The 17,643-nt window shown below is 38.3% G+C and overlaps 1 long non-coding RNA gene across 8 annotated transcripts in view; it reads left to right on the top strand.

The window, feature by feature from the left end:
- Window positions 1–17,643, top strand: part of LOC115944730 (uncharacterized) — a 127,920-nt gene that overhangs the window by 52,131 nt on the left and 58,146 nt on the right. For 7 of the 8 annotated variants that reach the window (XR_014147080.1, XR_014147082.1, XR_014147074.1 and 4 more), the window contains 3 exons: window positions 548–1,755; window positions 2,002–2,172; window positions 16,696–16,870. This is a non-coding gene — a long non-coding RNA (uncharacterized LOC115944730). The remainder of the gene's footprint in view (window positions 1–547; window positions 1,756–2,001; window positions 2,173–16,695; window positions 16,871–17,643) is intronic. The other variant, XR_014147077.1, reaches the window with a different exon arrangement.

Genomic DNA, 17,643 nt, shown 5'->3' with positions numbered 1-17,643 from the left:
GAAAACAGAAATGGAAGTCATTAGAAAGGTAAATCGGAATCCTATTTAGAGGTACCTGGAATGCCAGCATTCATAGGGCAAACCATTCTCTGCCCCTGGATTCTGGTGACTTTCATGGCTCTTCTGACCAATTAGGTGGCTATTTGAATAAGTCGAGCCATGTTAAACCATAAATTGTGACCCCTCCTCGCGTTCTCCATGTCTCTAGCTATAAGGTTTCTTGATCAACATTTTATGCTATAAATGTAGAGCATATATTTTCAAAAAGAAACAAGTAGAACTTTACTAAATCTACTTTTAAAAAGTATCTTAACTGAAGTCTAATTTGGTGTTTGGCCAGTTTAAACGAACAAAAAAAAATGAATGAGAATTATAAAAAGTGAGCATATTTTTTATTTTCATTGCTTATGTGGCCACCTTCTCACTACATACATCAGTTAGCAAAGTCTGCTTTCAGCAGTGGAAACTTCATTATCACATCTAATTCTGGTTTGGTAGCACATTAAACTTTCAAACAGTTAATGACTCTGGTTTTCTTTCTGTTCAGCTTTACCTTTCATAAAAGTACCGGCAAGAGGAAAGAAATGACAGTAAGACTGAATTATGAACTTTAAAAAGTTGAGAACAAGTACCTACTTGTACTGTGAAAGCTGCTCTCTCTGCTCTTGATTAACTGTCTGCAGTAGGTCAGTGGTGAGCACCGCGTGCCGTGGCGATGATTGTTGTAGCAGGCAGGCAGGTGGGGGACCCAAAGAGAGGAGTTTCTTTTAGTCCTCTCTTTAATACGGGGATTATCCAAACTCTGCTTTAATAAAATGGCTTATTTCCTAGACTTGCTTCCAATATCATCTGTAGATCATAATTAGCTTTGTGTGTGTGTTTGTGCTGAGGTGGGGGGTGTGAGAGGGAGAGGTATGTGTGTGTGTATGTGTGTGTGTAAATATATGTATATATTTCACTGTATATTTGAGATTATCTATATGCACAGTTTCATCTATAATACACACACATACACAGTGATTTAGATATTGATCTCCTATTGAATTTTCTCCATAGAGGTAATTACTAATATCCCTCTCTTAGATGAACTTGAGATCAGAGCAGTTAACTAAATTATAAGTTAGGTAACTTGCCCAAAGTCAAAAAGCTGGAAAGTAGTGGAATTCCAACCCAGGCCTGACTGAACCCCATAGTCCAGAACACACACTTACTACTCTCTTTTTCTTTTCTCCCCTTGCTCCTTGCCTTCCTCTCATTCTTCCCTTTCTGGTCTTTTACTGAAGAATCAAATGATTCACAAAGGAAATATAATAAAATAATTAAAAATGACTTAAATCCATTAAAAAGATATCACATAGCCAAAGGGAAGACCGGGATAAGAATGAAAACACAGTGAGACTAGATGTGAATTTAATGACAATGATGACTGATTTCCTAGCAGCCACGCTGAAGAAAGTAACTAGAAGAGCCATTCATCTCACAAACCAGTTACTCAGAAGTGATGAAAACAATGTCACCGTTTATACAGCTTGTTTTTTATGGTGGTCTTTGGTTATGATATTTGGTACAAGCCTCGGATGATCTGGCTTAATTTCTTACTTTATCTGTATAATCTCATGTATAGGTTCATGCATGGTGCCCACACAGACATCTTGGCACAAAGAAACAAAATATTGAGGAATGGGTCCATACCTCAGACCTAGTGTTCGTCCTTCCTGGAGAGACAAGCAGTCACCTCTGAGAAATAACCGTCGAGTAAGGGGGCCAATCTAGGACACTGCTGAGAATCTTTATTGAGTGTGTTCTCTTTATTTAATTGCCCCATCATAACCATGCCACAGGCATGTATGTTTGCGTGGGCCTCTGCCTGGGTGTGTCTCACAACACACTGTTCTTTGTCTTTTCTCCTTTTACCTGTCATTAACTGTTTATTATTATTCTCACTGTAGTGCATGAGAAAGCCTTTCTGCATACGTGCAGTTATTTCACACTTCTATACAGTTTTCATCTAGATCTTTCCACATTCTGGGAATGGAGTGTTTGCATCAGGAATGAACAAATCACAAATGAACGCCATTTTGTGTTTTGGTTACATGGGATGACTCATAGAGATGAGTGTTTTCAAGAAGAATTTGCAGACTAAAGATCTGCTATATGGAGTAGAAAACTAAGGTAAGACCTTCGGCCTAATCCTAGCTGCAAATGTTGTTAAGCTTGCTTTTAGTTTGTAAAGAAAAAAGTGGACTTTAGGCTAATTTTGTTTGATTATTTGCAATAGTTTTCCAAGGGACTATGATAAGATAATTTTCTCTCTTGTCTGCCTTCATATACCTACTCTATAGGGAATAATAATTATAGGAAAAATTGCTTTTCCTCTTTATTAAATCTAATTTAATAAAAACTTCCTGTCTAGAAAAAATTCCAAAAATGAGTTTTACTGGCCTGATTTGTTTTTACAGAAATAGTGTCAATCCAATAGAACTGAAAGAGAGATCAAAATATTCTTAACATCCATTCTGAATCCAACATTCTCCAATAAATCAGAGAATCAGGCTCCATAAAAACCACTAAGCAAACTAGGTCACAGATAACAAGGTAGCAATTAAAATGACTGTATCAATTATTTGGTTATATTATTTCCTAATATTTCACTCTGTAGGATATTTTATATAGGACCTCCTTTTAATACTCTGTTTTAAAGAGAAAACTATTTTTTAACATAAAAAAACTATTTATAGAATCATTTAAAATATGATGAATGGAAAAAGAGCATCATTAAGAAAGAGGTGGGAGAAATTACCAGCAAACTCTCATTTCGAAATCTCTTCAACTAAATTATAGTTGATGTGGTAAATAACAAATTTAATATGTTGCCTTACGAATATCATTTGGAACATTCTAGTTTCCCTTATCTCTGTTCTAGGAAATATGCTTCCTCCAAGAGATGATTTCCTGCTGCATTTTGCATCAGTGCTTTTTCCATTGTGTCTTCCTTTCTTAAGCCTAGATTAACCTATTAATTTAAAAGGCTGTATCTTTCATAGTGTGCTTGGAAACCAAACCTGAATAACCAGACACTTGCACAAATGATTTTATCGAGTGTGTTCTGTTTATTTAACTGTCCCTACTTGCTCCTTATAATTAAATTCTTATGCCCACCAAAGGACAACACCATGTACTTCGTATTGTCCTACCATACATTAAAATGGATTGTTTATAACTTTTCCACCATTACCAAACCTCTTTGTGACCTTTTGGAGCCACTTGCCCTGAACTTATGGACATCTGTTTGGCTGTAGGATGGAAGTCAATAGGAGGGAGGGTTTCAAAACTTGAAAGAGCTGAGTAAGATTTCACTGATTTAGCATTTGTCCTCTTTGCACTATGGTTCACTGGCATAGTTTTTCTAAAAGGAAAGTATTAGGGAAAGTTTATTCTGTCAGATTCCATGCTGCATGCTGGAGCATACAGATTTGGCCCTCGCTCTTGGGGAGTTCACTTTCTTTTGGGAAGGAAAAGACATACCCATATCACTAGGATCTGAAGTAAGTGAGGTGATGATAGTATGCACAGTGTGCAGCCAGCAAAGAGGAGAAGCTCCTCACCTGGCCAGGAGCTGAGTATGTTGGGGGGTGGGGAAGTCAGGGACAGCTTTCTGGATAAGACCATGCCTGGGTCTTAAAGGCTGAGTTGCAGTTAGCCAGGTTAAAGGAAGGGATGAGTTATGTGGGGGAAGGAAGGGCATCTTCACTGGTGAGGGGAGGTCAAGATAAGAGGTAAAGAAGGAGAACTCTAAGCAAATAGAAGTACTTTCTTCTTCTACTACTTAATAAAGTTCTTTTATTTGATAAAGAATCCAATGAATAGTGAATAGTTTAGAAATAACACATTAGCTCCTCTTGCCTTTCTTTGTTTTCGTCTTTTCCACTGAAAAAGAAAAGACGGGATAGTGTATCATCAAAATTTCTTCAGATTATATATATATATATATAATGGAATATGATTAAGTCATAAAAGAGGAAATCCTACCATTTGCAATCCATAACATGGATGGACCTTGAAGGCATTATGCTAAGTGAAATAAGGCAGACAGAGAAAAGACAAATACTGTATGATCTCACTTATATGTGGAAGCTAAAAAACAAAAATAAAAAAACACCAGACTCCTAGAAAAAGAGATCAGATTTGTCATTCTTAGAGGCAGGTGGGAGGTGGGGGAAGGGGAAATTGAAAGAAGGTGATCAAAAGGTACAAACTCCACTTATAAGACATAAATAAGTCCTGGCATGTAATGTACAACACGGTGACTGTAACTAACCCTGCTCTGTGGTGCATAGCGATGTTGTTAAAGGAGTACATCCTGAGTTCTCATCATAAGGAAAATTTTTCTTTCTTTTCTTTTTATTGTATCTATATGAAATGATGGATGTTAGCTGAACCTATTGTGGCAATCATTTCATGATACATGTAAATCAAACCTTAGACTTATACAGTGATAAAGATCAATTATTTCTCAATAAAACTGGAAAAAAGTTTGGACATATAAAAAAAATTTCAGGGCTCTGATACTATGTGATTTATATATTTAATTAAAATAAGGGAACAAACCCTTACAATGTTTGCTATTAAAAAACGGATATTATCTTTGGGAAAAGAATAAAACTGCATTTCTTTTTAGACACAATTTATAAATCAGACTATTGGACTAGTACAGGTCTTTCCCTTCATGGAATCTGATTAAAATCAGTTTTACTGCACAGAGATTTGTTTTCACAGCAATTTCCCACGAAGGCGTTTTTCCACATATCAAGCAAATGTGGCCCTATCATATTCAGAATTTGAGATTCTTTTTAAAAATGAGAGAACATTCAAACTATTGTCACTACCAACAAATGATAAATTCCTATTGAGAAAACTTCACACATTTGGGGTGCTGTTATTATGCTACTTTTAAGCTTTGGGAGAAATGGAAGGATTTTTACCATATATTTTTGTCTGAGGCGTAGAATTGTAATTTTTATACCATAGGTAGGAATGTGATTAAGAGTAACCGACTAAGAGGAACGCCCAAGGTTCCAGGGCTAGTGTGTTGTTAGTTCCCTATTGTCACCCATGCCTTAGGACACTTTCTGCTCCACTGTTGTGACAGAGGATGTTCTATACAAACATCACAATGTTAGGCAGAAAGAATATGGAAAGGGAAAGGACAAATGTGTGTGTGCTAGCCCTATCAGCCCCACCCAGTAGTTTCTGCTTACATTTTATTAGTCATAGGACCACCCACCTGTAACGGAGGCTGGTAAGTAGAGCTTTGAGGTGATCACCGTTGCTAAAACCAAAAACTAAATTGGTTTTGTCAGTAAGGAATAAAGAGTAAATGTATATTGGGGTGCCTGGGTAGCTCAGTTGGTTAAGCAACTGCCTTCGGCTCAGGTCATGATCCCATGGTCCTGGGATCGAGTCCCACATCAGGCTCCCTGCTCAGCGGGAAGCCTGCTTCTCCCTCTCCCACTCTCCCTGCTTCTGTTCCCTCTCTTGCTGTGTCTCTCTTTGTCAAATAAATAAATAAATAAATAATCTTAAAAAAAAAAAGTAAATGTATATTGAGTAGGTAACTAGTCGTCTCAGCTACAAGTCTCAAAATAAATTAAAAAAAACAAAAAACAAATCTGGCCCAGAGTTTCAAAATAAGACAATTAAAAGTCTAAGCTGACAAAAAGAATAGAATATCTAAGAGGAAAGTTAGGCTTATTGCCTAACTATACTATGTTGTGATGATCTCTTCATATTCATTGGCTGAGTTCATTTGAGTACCATGAAGTAGAGAAAAAACCTGGAGGAGCAGTTAGGAGAAAAGGATTCTACTCTCAAATCTGCTACTCTATTACTTGCAGTAAATTTATTTTTCAGAATTCCAGACTAGATTAGTAATTACAGACTTTTTCTTACAACACCCTGAAACACTTTGTTCAAATGATGGCACTTGGGAAGAGTTAAGAGCAGCACCACTTGGAATGAAGAATATGTGGTGGTGGTAGATCAGAAATCCCACTTGGTTCTCTTCCCAAAGCCTCTCTGGGAAGAGACAGTTTCTGAGCCTCTTCCTGGCTTTATGATTCCATGTCATTTGTAAGCAGGGACCAAACCTTAGTTGCCCTAAGAAGCCATGTAGCACCACTCGGAATACATCATACATCTAGGCTCTGTTGTAACTATACATAAAACGTACTTTTGCGGCACCTGGGTGGCTCAGTCGGTTAAGCGTCTGCCTTCGGCTCAGGTCATGATCCCAGAGTCCTGGGATCGAGCCCGGCATTGGGCTTCCTGCTCAGCGGGGGTCTACTTCTCCCTCTGCCCCTCACCCAACTCGTGTTCTCTCTCTCTCATTCTCTCAGTCTCTCTCTCAAATAAATAAATAAAAAATTTTTTAAAAAGTACTTTTAGAAACATTGTCTTTTTGTGTTTTCAACAGATGAATTGAATTTCCCTTTTTCATCTATTTATTTCTATCAGTCTCTGTTTTGTAAAACTTCCTACTACATTCTTTTCAAAATGTGGAAATGGTATGAAGCTCCTGGGAAATTCTCAGAAGTTTGCAATTTGGATTTTTGCATTTTCCCTCAATTTGTATGGCCTCCTACATGGATTTTTAGCCTCCCCCCCCCCCCGATCTGCCCAATACTTAATTCACATTTACAACATCACACATAGCCCATGGGGGGAGTAGTAATGTTTTTGCTTTAAAGATCACCATAACAGGAGGTCAGTGAAAAACCAAACATGGCTTTAAAAACATGAGAACAGAAAGACACCCACAAGACTGGGCATGTGGATTGAGTGCTAGATGGGTGGTCAACCCAACTCAGACAAGCCAGCAATAGTCCAACCACGTAACAGACCAGGAAACTCCAAAGTTGCTAACTAAGAAGGTGGTTTTATGTTATTTAATTTTTTTCCCAAGAATTCTATTTCCAGTCACTACTATCAAGGGGTAGAAAATGTGCTGATTTCTTGTGTTAATTCATATTGACTTTTTATGTAAGGTGATTTTATGAAGATACAAAATGCATTTACATTTTAGAGTTTTATGAACAGAAAGCAATACTTAACATTTTCCTAGTATACCATTTGAAGTAATCATAAATATTCCTTAGTTTTTGCATAATATATGTTTAGAAATTCAAAGTAAACTTTTAATGAACTAGTGGTTAGTATAGTTTGATTAGTTTAATCTTTAATATTCTGAGTAGAATCTTAGACTTATAAAATCTTATCATTTTAAATTTGCCTGTTAAATCACGGGTTAATGGAGTATTTCCTTTTGGGGAGGGAATCACAAGTTTAGAGTTTTCAAAATTAATTTGGAAATTGGAATTTATAAAGTGTCTGAATTGCTAAAATTTTTGCATCCATTCACATAAGAAAATGTTGTGACAGTTTGGCATTTAATCATTAAATAAAGACCCAACATGCTTGTTCAGTTATTAGAACCCATTATTTGGACTCTTTGGCATTCACATCAAATTGATTTATTTTGGTCATTCACCCTTAAGATGGAGTTAGAGACAATACTTTTTCACATGCAGAAAGTTAGAGTATGGGATAAAAAGAATGTCCATTACTTTTTCTTTTTAAATTATAATAGAATATCTCTGGCTTAGATCTTTTTTCCTCATTTCTAGACACATATATAGTAACTCCTTGACATATGTGATGGAATTATTATTGGAGAAACATGAGCAATCCAAAAGTGTGTTTATCAAAAATAATTTTCCCATAAGAAATCATGGCAAAGAACTTTATGATATAATTTTCAAAGCTGTGTAGCTGCCTGTTAATTTTCTATATGTGGGCAGACTGACCCAAAACACCAGGGACCGCATTCCTTCACATCTGGGTATGCCCAGAAGAGAAGATTCGTTTCCACCCCTCCTGCCCTTACCTTTTTGTGCCCTGCGGAGCACTGGCCAATAAACATAGCCCCAGGGAAAGATTTCCATGACGCGGTGTTTTGTGTTTTTTTTTGTCTCCTACCAAACTTCCCAGGAAGCAAGACAACTAGGACATAGTTTTTCTGCTGTGATTCAAGGCTAAATCAAAAGTGATTGAAATTCCAAAAGCAGATTTTGCAGTGTGGATATTTCAAGCACAGTGCAAATTCCATCAGCCAGGTATATTACTACAAAACTACAAAATGGGAAGTCTCGAGTTAGCAGCAGGCTTACAGTGCACTGGCTGGTTTACTACTTGCAGTGGGGGCATGTGACTGAAATTAGGGCTGGGTAGCAGGGTAAATTATATAACTAAAGAAACCAAGAAGTACAGTCTACTGGATTTTTCTAGTGGCCTTCTCAGCTTGCCCCAAACTGGTCCCAGTGTCTTCCCTCCCAAACAGGCTTATCTCTCAGGATTGCTTATCTCACCTGAACTTCTATGATAACCCCTCAGCTGCTTCTCCTGTGTCCTTTACACTTGGGCCAGAATGATTTTTAAAAAAACCTAATCTGAGGGCGCCTGGGTGGCTCAGTTGGTTAGGTGACTGCCTTCGGCTCAGGTCATGATCCTGGAGTCCCGGGATCAAGTCCCGCATCGGGCTCCCTGCTCGGCAGGGAGTCTGCTCCTCCCTCTGACCCTCCTCCCTCTCATGCTCTCTGTCTCTCATTTTCTCTCTCGCAAATAAATAAAATCTTAAAAAAAAAAAAACAAAAACCTAATCTGAGCCAGCCACTCATCTGGTAAAATTTCTGAATTCACCTCTCATCATCTTCAGGGTAAAATCTAAACATGTCATAAAAGGCTGTTGACTATCAGGGTCTGCCTGCTAGTCCAACTTCATCTCTCTCTAGACCTTCATGCACACCCCAGGCTCCAGCTACATCAAAAGCCTGAAGTTTTCTAAAAGCATAACTAGGCTCATGTTTTCAGGCTCTAGCATCTGTGGTGCTTGGAATTCCCTTCCCCATTATGGGGACTTGGCCTAACTCTTACTCATCCTTCAAATCTTACTTAAGTTTGACCTCTTCTGGGATGCCTCCTGGGAGTCATCTGTGGAGCACCCTCTCATTTCTCTTGCATCTTCCAACATAGCACCTACCTCAGGTATTTGTCATTGTCTGTGAATTCACTGGAGCTCCCTGAAGGTAATGTGAGTTCTTTGTATATTAATATTTACAATGTGTATCTTAGTGCTTACTCTAGGTGGAAGCTCACTAAGATTTTGTTGAATGAGTGAATGGTCAGAAACTATACAGTTAGGCTTAAGTCTCTCAGTTAGTTTGGAATGGGTTGTTCAGTAGTTTGTTTCTTGGGAGATGTTAAGCCAAGATCACAATCTATATCCAGATGGACTACATTTCTTGTGGTGTATGTGAACTGTAAAGACTAAGGATCGCATATATAAGGCAACTTAAATTGATTTCTGGATTGAGCAGACCCTAAGAAGATTCAATTTAATGACAGTGGTAGTGATGGAGATGGGGAACCATTAGTAGTAATGATAGATGTTAAAAATGAAGATGTGATTGTGGTGCTATGGAAAAATTAATTTAAATATTTCCTCATCAGTTATATTCAGGAATAATAAAAATTGTGGAGAAAGTGCCAAGTCTTTAGTCTTTGTTCTTTTAAAAAAATAATCAAGTGAGAAAAAAAAGATACCAAGTACCTGGGTGGAGTGGTGTTTGGTTAATAATTCTTCCTGACATTTATACATTTGTATAAATTGTGTGAATTTCCAATAAGTAGAAAGCAGTCATTGTTATTTTTTTCTAATCTTTTTATTACAGGTTCTCTAAACATGAGTATGCCTTTAGGGAAAGATGGAGGAGCATGGAAGCCACATGAAAAAACAAATGGAATGTAAAGTATGAACAAAGTTCAAATGAACATCATGCCAGGCTGCAGGGCTTTCTTGTCTGATTTCTCGGTTAGCTAATTGTTTCTTCCAATACCCAAGTCCCTGTAGGACTTGAACCCTCTGAACCTCTTAGGACTCCTCGGTTTCTACCTCATAAATCCTGGGCCTGCCTCGCAGAGGCGAGTCAGCCAGCTCTCCTCCAATCTGCCTCATCTGTGTTTTCTTCAGCATCAATTATTACAGCCTTTTTAGCAACTTACCGTTTGAGTCCCATGAAGTGACCCCTCATCGTGGTCAGTAAATATTATCATACAACTGAAACAAATTCAACTTGGTTCAGTTATTTCATTTGCTCATTGACTACAATTTCTAGTCACCATACCAGGTGCTTAATTGTTTAGAGGTAGAGACGAGATTCTGAGTAAATATTTGTTGGCCAGTACCATACGTGTCATTACGGAAGTATGGCTAAGAAATGGAATTGATATGAACAAGGATGTGACTAGTTCAGAAAGAAGAGGTGGACATGAAAGGCGTCACAGAAGAGGTGAATGTCTTAACAAGGTTTCAAAGAATGAACTGAAGTTTTGCAGGCCAATGAGATGCCGAAGGGATTCTAGGGAGAAAGGACAGCATGGTCAAAGGCTCAGAGGTTTGAAACAATGTGGTATAGTTTGAGGCACTGGCGTATAAGGTTAACAAAAGAGGAGTATTTATTTTTATTTTTTAAAGATTTTTATTTATTTATTTATTTGACAGAGAGAGCATAAGCAGGGGGAGCGGCAGGCAGAGGAAGAGGGAGAGGGAGAAGCAGGCTCCCTACTAACAAGGAGCCCGATGCAGGACTCGATCTCAGGACTCTAGGATCATGACCTGAGCAGAAGACAGACGCTTAACCAACTGAGCCACCCAGGCACCCCTAAAGAGGAGTATTTAAAACGGAGAATGAAGAAGTAGTTAGGAGGCAGATCATAAAGAGTATCCCTGATTAAGTTACTTCAACTTAAGCTTGAAATTTACTAGAAACTAGTAGAGCATTCAGTGTAGGTTTGTGCCATGATCATATTAGATTTATTTTAGAGATCAGTGTAGATGGGCATGAGGACATGTGTGTAGAGGCAGGAAGCCTGGTTAGGTGGCACTCTAACAGTCCAGATGTGATCTGATGAAGGCCTTCACTAGCCTCATGGCTGGTGTTTTTTTGTCTATGTGTTTGCCTTTCTTCTTGTCTGTGAACTGCTCAGTAACTAGGATGTGGTCTTCTTCAGCTTTGTTTCTCCAGTGCCTACCATCATACCTGACATGCAGTAAATTAGTATGACAGAAAAAAAAAAAAACCATTTCTGAGTATTGTCCTAATTATTTCGTTGGACTAGGAGAGTACCTTATTGTATGACTAAAATTCTTTATGAAGATAAGCTTTTTGTGTTAGAATTGCTGCAGTGATTTCATTGTGAGTTTCAATCATGACATTAAGAGGATATGTTGTATATCTTTGACAGTTTATCCTAACATCAGCCTTTAGAATATGATCCAGTATTTCTCTCTGAGCCAAACATGCACTTGAGGTTTCTTTCCCTCTGTAGTGGCAATAAATTGATACAAATTAATACATATTTTTCATTCCATTCCTGTTGGGTAAAACAGCATGCACAAGTTTGTTTGAAAAACTAGAACATGTTAAGTTCAAACCTTCCTAGGATTAGCTCTTTTTCCAACATCTGGTTGAAATATTAGGTGAGTTCCATAGCTCTTGCATTCACTTTTGTATGATAAAAGAAGTAGTCTAGTTACATATAGTCACAGTAACAATCCCATTTCAGGAAAGTGAACCTCTAATTTCATGTAAAGTTAAAAGCGTCCCCATTTTGGGCCTGCTGCAGTTGAGGAAATGTCCTGGCATCCCCCTCACCCCCAGCACTGAAGTTTCACCTTTCCTTGTTGGGGTGTGGGGGGAGAGGAGAGGCACGGGGCAAGTATGCTAGCATTCTATGTTGGCTTGTCGTGGGGGGGCACTCAAAGGTTGTGAGTTCCTCCGAGGTTCTCGTGCAAGAATCATGCAATCACCTCTCCTCTGCTTGAATGCTTTAACTCCTTCTCAACTTTGGCATCTGTTAGGATCCCACAGCTTCTCTGTGCTAAGGGTGGCTCATCCCTAGAAAAAATACTTTCAAAAGCTCCCCTTAGCCAGCTCCCAACTAAAGGGCCCATGTTTGGTCCACATAAACATGAAACTCTGCCTGGTTGTAAGGAATACAGCTGGCTCTGAGTACACCGGTATCTCTTTGCTCTGCCACCAAGCAGACAGACCCAAGTAGTCTTTCGCCTGACATTTCTCAAGGGTGGACCACATACTTGTCTTCTATGTCCTCCAAACTTGAAGGAATAAACATCCACATCTCCGAGAAGTGTTCTCGAATCCTTTCTCATAGGTGAGGGAAATGGAAAGTTGCTACGGCCTCCAACAACTTTCTCCAGAGAAATTGTTTTGTCCCTTCTCGTTTCTTCAATTTCAATTCTTTGAGACCCTTGAAGTATACGTGAGTCACCAAGGGGTCGTTGTCCACCCCCTCTCAAGTCTTATATAGGAGGACTAGTACCTTAGTTTGGAATGTGGAAGAAATGCCACCTGTTGTTTTGGTCTTAATTTGGGGTGGCCTCCCCAAAACTTAGATAGAAGGGATCCCTCCCTAAAACCCTGTTACACGGGCAAGTATGAGATGTTTGTAAACCATGGCCATTAGCCAGAATAAAACTGATTTGCTTATAGGGATTTAAATGCTTAACCTTGACATACAGAAAGCTAACAATGTTGAGTATCATTTTAAAGACATGAAATCACACAGAAATCAATCAATTAATTCAACAAAAATTACTTACCAGTTCCTAAATGCTGGTATAATCCTAGGTGCTGGATGTGCAAAAACTAAAAATATGGTTCTTTTACTCATGTAATTAACCATCTAGTGAGAGAATTATATGCTGAAATATGTCCAAAAGTAATCATAATACAATTTAGCATCACAATAGAAGGATCTACAAAGACCTAAGGGAGCACAGAAGATGGAGTATGTGAATTTAAGGAATGTTTCACAAGGGACATTTGAATTGGATCTTGAATGAAGATTAGGGTTTCCCTAGGGAGAAAGGAGGAGAGGGCATTCCAGATACATGATGGTTTGTAAGACAGGGAGAGTTCAGATGGTGTGGTGTGGGAACAATGAAGAAAAGGTGCAGCTGGGGCAGAGGCTGGTGTGATTGTGGGATTTGAATTTGGGGATTGGAAAGACTCTGTTTTATGCCAGAGAGTTTCAACTCCTTCCTGCAGATAATGGGAAGTTATAATTATTGTTATGCTTTTTAAGTGCTTACTTAAAAATATTACACACATAGGGGCGCCTGGGCGGCCCAGTTGATTGAGTGACCAACCCTTGGTTTTGGCTCAGGTCATGATCTCATGGGTTGTGGGACTGAGCCCTGCATTGGGCTGTGCTCTCAGTGGGGAGTCTGCTTGTGACTCTCCCTCTGCCCCCTCCCCACTCGCTCTCTCACTAAAATAAAAAAAAAATCTTTAAAATTTATTATACACATAGAATATATCAATATATAGAGGTGATCATATACATACTGTTTTTTTCCTTTTCCTTTTTCAACTTGGTCCTCCTCCTACTCCTCTCTCCTTTCCATTTCCCCCCTCCCCCATCACATCTTTCCCTCCCCAACTCATATTAACACTTATTTTGTAACCCTTGTTTTCTCCATGGTTATATAACCATATTCAAGTGTACAGTATGTTATAAATATATCCAGTTTCCACACATAGCTCTTTTGGTCATTGTTTGCTTTACAAAAGAATACTTTGCATATTTTTCTGTATATTGCCTTTTTTTTTTTTTAAAGATTTTATTTATTTACTTGAGCGAGAGAGAGAGAGAGAGAGCATGAGCTGGGGGAGAGGCAGATGGAGAAGGAGAGGCAGACTCCCCGCTGAGCAGGGAGCCTGATGTGGGACTCAATCCCAGGACCCTGAGATCATGACCTGAGCTGAAGGCAGACACTTAACTGACTGAGCCACCCAGATGCCCCTGTATCTTGCTTTTCTTATTCAACTATTCTTAAAGGAAATGTCTCCAAGCCCATAGGACTAGCTCATTGCAAGTTTTGGTTTTGTTTAGCATGTTTTTAATTAGGGACTGACATGATCAGAATTTTATATCAGAGATATGATGTTAGAGTGGACAATGAGTTAAAAAGAGGGTAGAAACTGGAGGTGGGCAGTAAATTGAGACATTAAGCAGGTAACAAATGATGGGGCCTAAGCCAATGCAGTCATAGTTTTGGCAAGGACATATCTTTAGTATATACAAGTCTGAAAAAGTGAATCACCATATAACACATCTCAATAAAATGCCAATGGCCACCATTGTCTAATTCTAAACTTTTTTGACATTAGATCCTCCAAGTATGCTGCTTAGAGAAACATAGGTTCAATATATTTACCATGAGGTTAGTTGGAGTTTTTAGAAAGGAGCATTATTCCTCCATATGCATCCATATTTTTCTACTTCTTCCCTTATTCTGCACGCGTTTTCTGCGAAATATTCCTGATCTCAATCATGTTTTGAAACTCAAATGGCTAAATTCATTGTTACTTTGGGTTTAGAATTCATGCTTACATTGTCTTTAAATAACAATATTTTCCGTCTTCCAGTAACACTAGAAACTTTCCTTAGGTTTTTCAGTATTGGATGTGATTATACTACTTTTTACCCATATTGCAATTAATTCAATCATGTAATACATTACTAATGCCAACTAGTGGCCTTAGCATATTATAATATACATTTTCACAAGATCTATATATATAAATGTCTTATCAACATCAAAACTGGGTAAATATTTCATTGGAATGTCCAATGTATGATTACCAGTCTTGTTAAACAATTACGGTTATTCTGCAAATACATACCCCATTTATCATAACCATGACAAAGATAAGATGAACTACTCCAACCTCCTGAACCCAAGTGTAGTTAGGATGTAGGATGTAGGATTCTAGTAATTTGTTTTAAAAATTAAAAAATGTAAATGTTTCAGAAAAATACATAGAATAGTAGAATACCCATTTTCATAACTGACAATTGTTAAAATTTTGTTATCTCTGTTCTCCATTCATTACCAGTGTCAGTCTCATTCTACTCTTCCTGCCTCCACAGGAACTGTCTTTTATGAACTTGGTGTGCATCTTTCTAGTTCATTTTTATCTCATATATGTATATGTACCATAAATAATTTATAGCTTTTCTGTTTTGAAGGGTTTAACCTTAGTTACATCACTACATTTATCCTTTTTTACCTTCCTTTTTCACTCAGTATTATTATTATTATTTTTAAAGATTTTATTTATTTATTTGACACAGAGAGACACAGCGAGAGAGGGAACACAAGCAGGGGGAGTGGGAGAGGGAGAAGCAGGCTTTCCGCGGAGCAGGGAGCCCGATGCGGGGCTCGATCCCAGGACCCTGGGATCATGACCTGAGCCGAAGGCAGACGCTTAACGACTGAGCCATCCAGGCTTTTTTTTTTTTAAGAAGTACTTATGTATAGTTAAATCTATTTTGGTAGTACAAGTAGTACCGCAGGGGTTATGCATGTTCATGTCTCTATGGACATATATATAAAGTTGTCCTTTACCGATGTTATGGCCTGAATGTTTGTGTTCCCTTCCTTTCCAAATCATGTTGAAGCCCTAACCCCCAATGTGTTGGTGTTGGGAGATGGGGTCTTTGGAGGTATTTAGGGTTAGATTAAGTCATGAAGGTGGGGTCCCCGTTATGGGATTAGTGCCCTTTTAGGAAGAGGAATAGATAAAGGAGCTCTTGCTCTTCCCTGGAGAACAAAGAGGTCATGTGAGCACACAGCAAGATGCTGGCTGCTTGTAAGCCAGAATAGGGCCCTTATCAAGAACTGAATTCTGGTATCTCATTTCCCACCGCTGCCCCCCACCCCGCTTTATTGAGATATAATTGACATATAACATTGTATAAGTTTAAGGTGTGTGTTGTGTTGATTTGATATGCTTATATATTGGAAAATGATCACCACAGTGGCATGAGTTAAGACTTTCATTGCCTGACATAAAAATGGTATCTTTGGGGCGCCTGGGTGGCTCAGTCGTTAAGCGTCTGCCTTCGGCTCAGGTCGTGATCCCAGGGTCCTGGGATCGAGCCCCGCATCGGGCTCCCTGCTCTGCGTGGAGCCTGCTTCTCCCTCCTCCACTCCCCCTGCTTGTGTTCCCTCTCTCGCTGTGCCTCTCTCTGTCAAATAAATAAATAAAATCTTAAAAAAAAAAATGGTATCTTATTATTTAAATTCACATTTTCTCATTACTGATGAATGAATGAATGAATGAATTTAATATTTTTGGATTTAAAATTCTAAATAGAAACATTGATCTGATGTTATAAGACGAAATGAAAATTGAAATTTACTAGAGAATGAATCCACAAAGTTGGCATACCATCATTTATCCTAATAACATTTAGATTTCTCAGTTTGCTAGGTGGTAAGTATTATTTAGTTAAACTTGTACAGTCAGTATTTAATACAGCAGTAATATTTTAGAGCTCAACTTAGGGAAGAGAACCTGTATTTAAGGCAGAGGGCTATTTGGTTATGAAATAGCAAAATCATAATCAGTTTTAAAGGCAACTGACAAAAGTAAAGGCATAAGAAGAGATTAATTTAGTTTCTTCTTTTGAGCAATTTGTTTCAGTTTATATAAGTTCTTAATCAGCCATACCTTCCAAATTTGAATAACTCTTTGTGTGGTTATAAAGGAGAATTAAAATGAGAATGAAAAATACTGGTCTCAAGTGGTAACTGAGTACATCTGCATGAAGTCTTTGCTTTCCTGCTTACCACACAACCGACGGAAACAGGGACTGCAAAAAAAATGACCATTTAAAAATAGTTTACATTCTATGAAGAATGCCTTGGATGTACAGAAATAAGGTATGATTTGAAATGGCATTTAAGCTGTCCTTTAAATAATAGTTAATTTCCTTTTAAATGAAGCTTTTGTTTTAAGAGAAAAATTTTTTGCTCCCATGAAATAAAAAGAGCCTGGGGAGAGTATAGGAAGTGCAGGGTGGTCCATAAAAATAATGGATCACTAAAATGCAAAATGGGACCCATTTTTCATGGGATCTGTACAAAATTTGTTGATTTCTAGAATAGAGTATTTCTCCCATAATAGAGAAACTAAACCTTTGTAGGGGGAGACTGGTGATTTTTGATTGATTTTGAATTTTAGAGAGGCATCATGAATGAGAAAGAAGTGAAAGAAGGAAGGGAGGAAAGAAGGGAGGGGAGGAGGAATACATTCTGGGATTTGGGGCCCTGGAATGACCTAGGTTCAAACTCTGGTTCTATCATTAATTTTTTGAGGAAGTCACTTAAACACCCTAGGTTTTGTTTCCTTCATATAAAAAGTAGAGAAACCAATACATATCTTTATTATTATTATTATGTTATGTTAATCACCATACATTACATCATTAGTTTTTGATACAGTGTTCCATGACTCATTGTCGGCGCATAACACCCAGTGCTCCGTGCAGTACATGCCCTCCTTAATACCCATCACCAGGCTAACCCATCCCCCCACCCCCTTCCCTCTGGCACCCTCAGTTTGTTTCTCAGAGTCCATAGTCTCCAATGGTTCGTCTCCCCCTCCGATTTCTGCCCCCTCATTTTTCCATTCCTGCTATCTTCTTCTTCTTCTT

Source organism: Leptonychotes weddellii, chromosome 7 (assembly GCF_054177405.1).
Source record: "Leptonychotes weddellii isolate Sample4059 chromosome 7, ASM5417740v2, whole genome shotgun sequence".
Taxonomy (NCBI): Eukaryota; Metazoa; Chordata; class Mammalia; order Carnivora; family Phocidae; genus Leptonychotes; species Leptonychotes weddellii.
The sequence above is the reverse complement of the archived record's forward strand: the minus strand, read 5'-3'. Positions and strand labels throughout refer to the sequence as shown.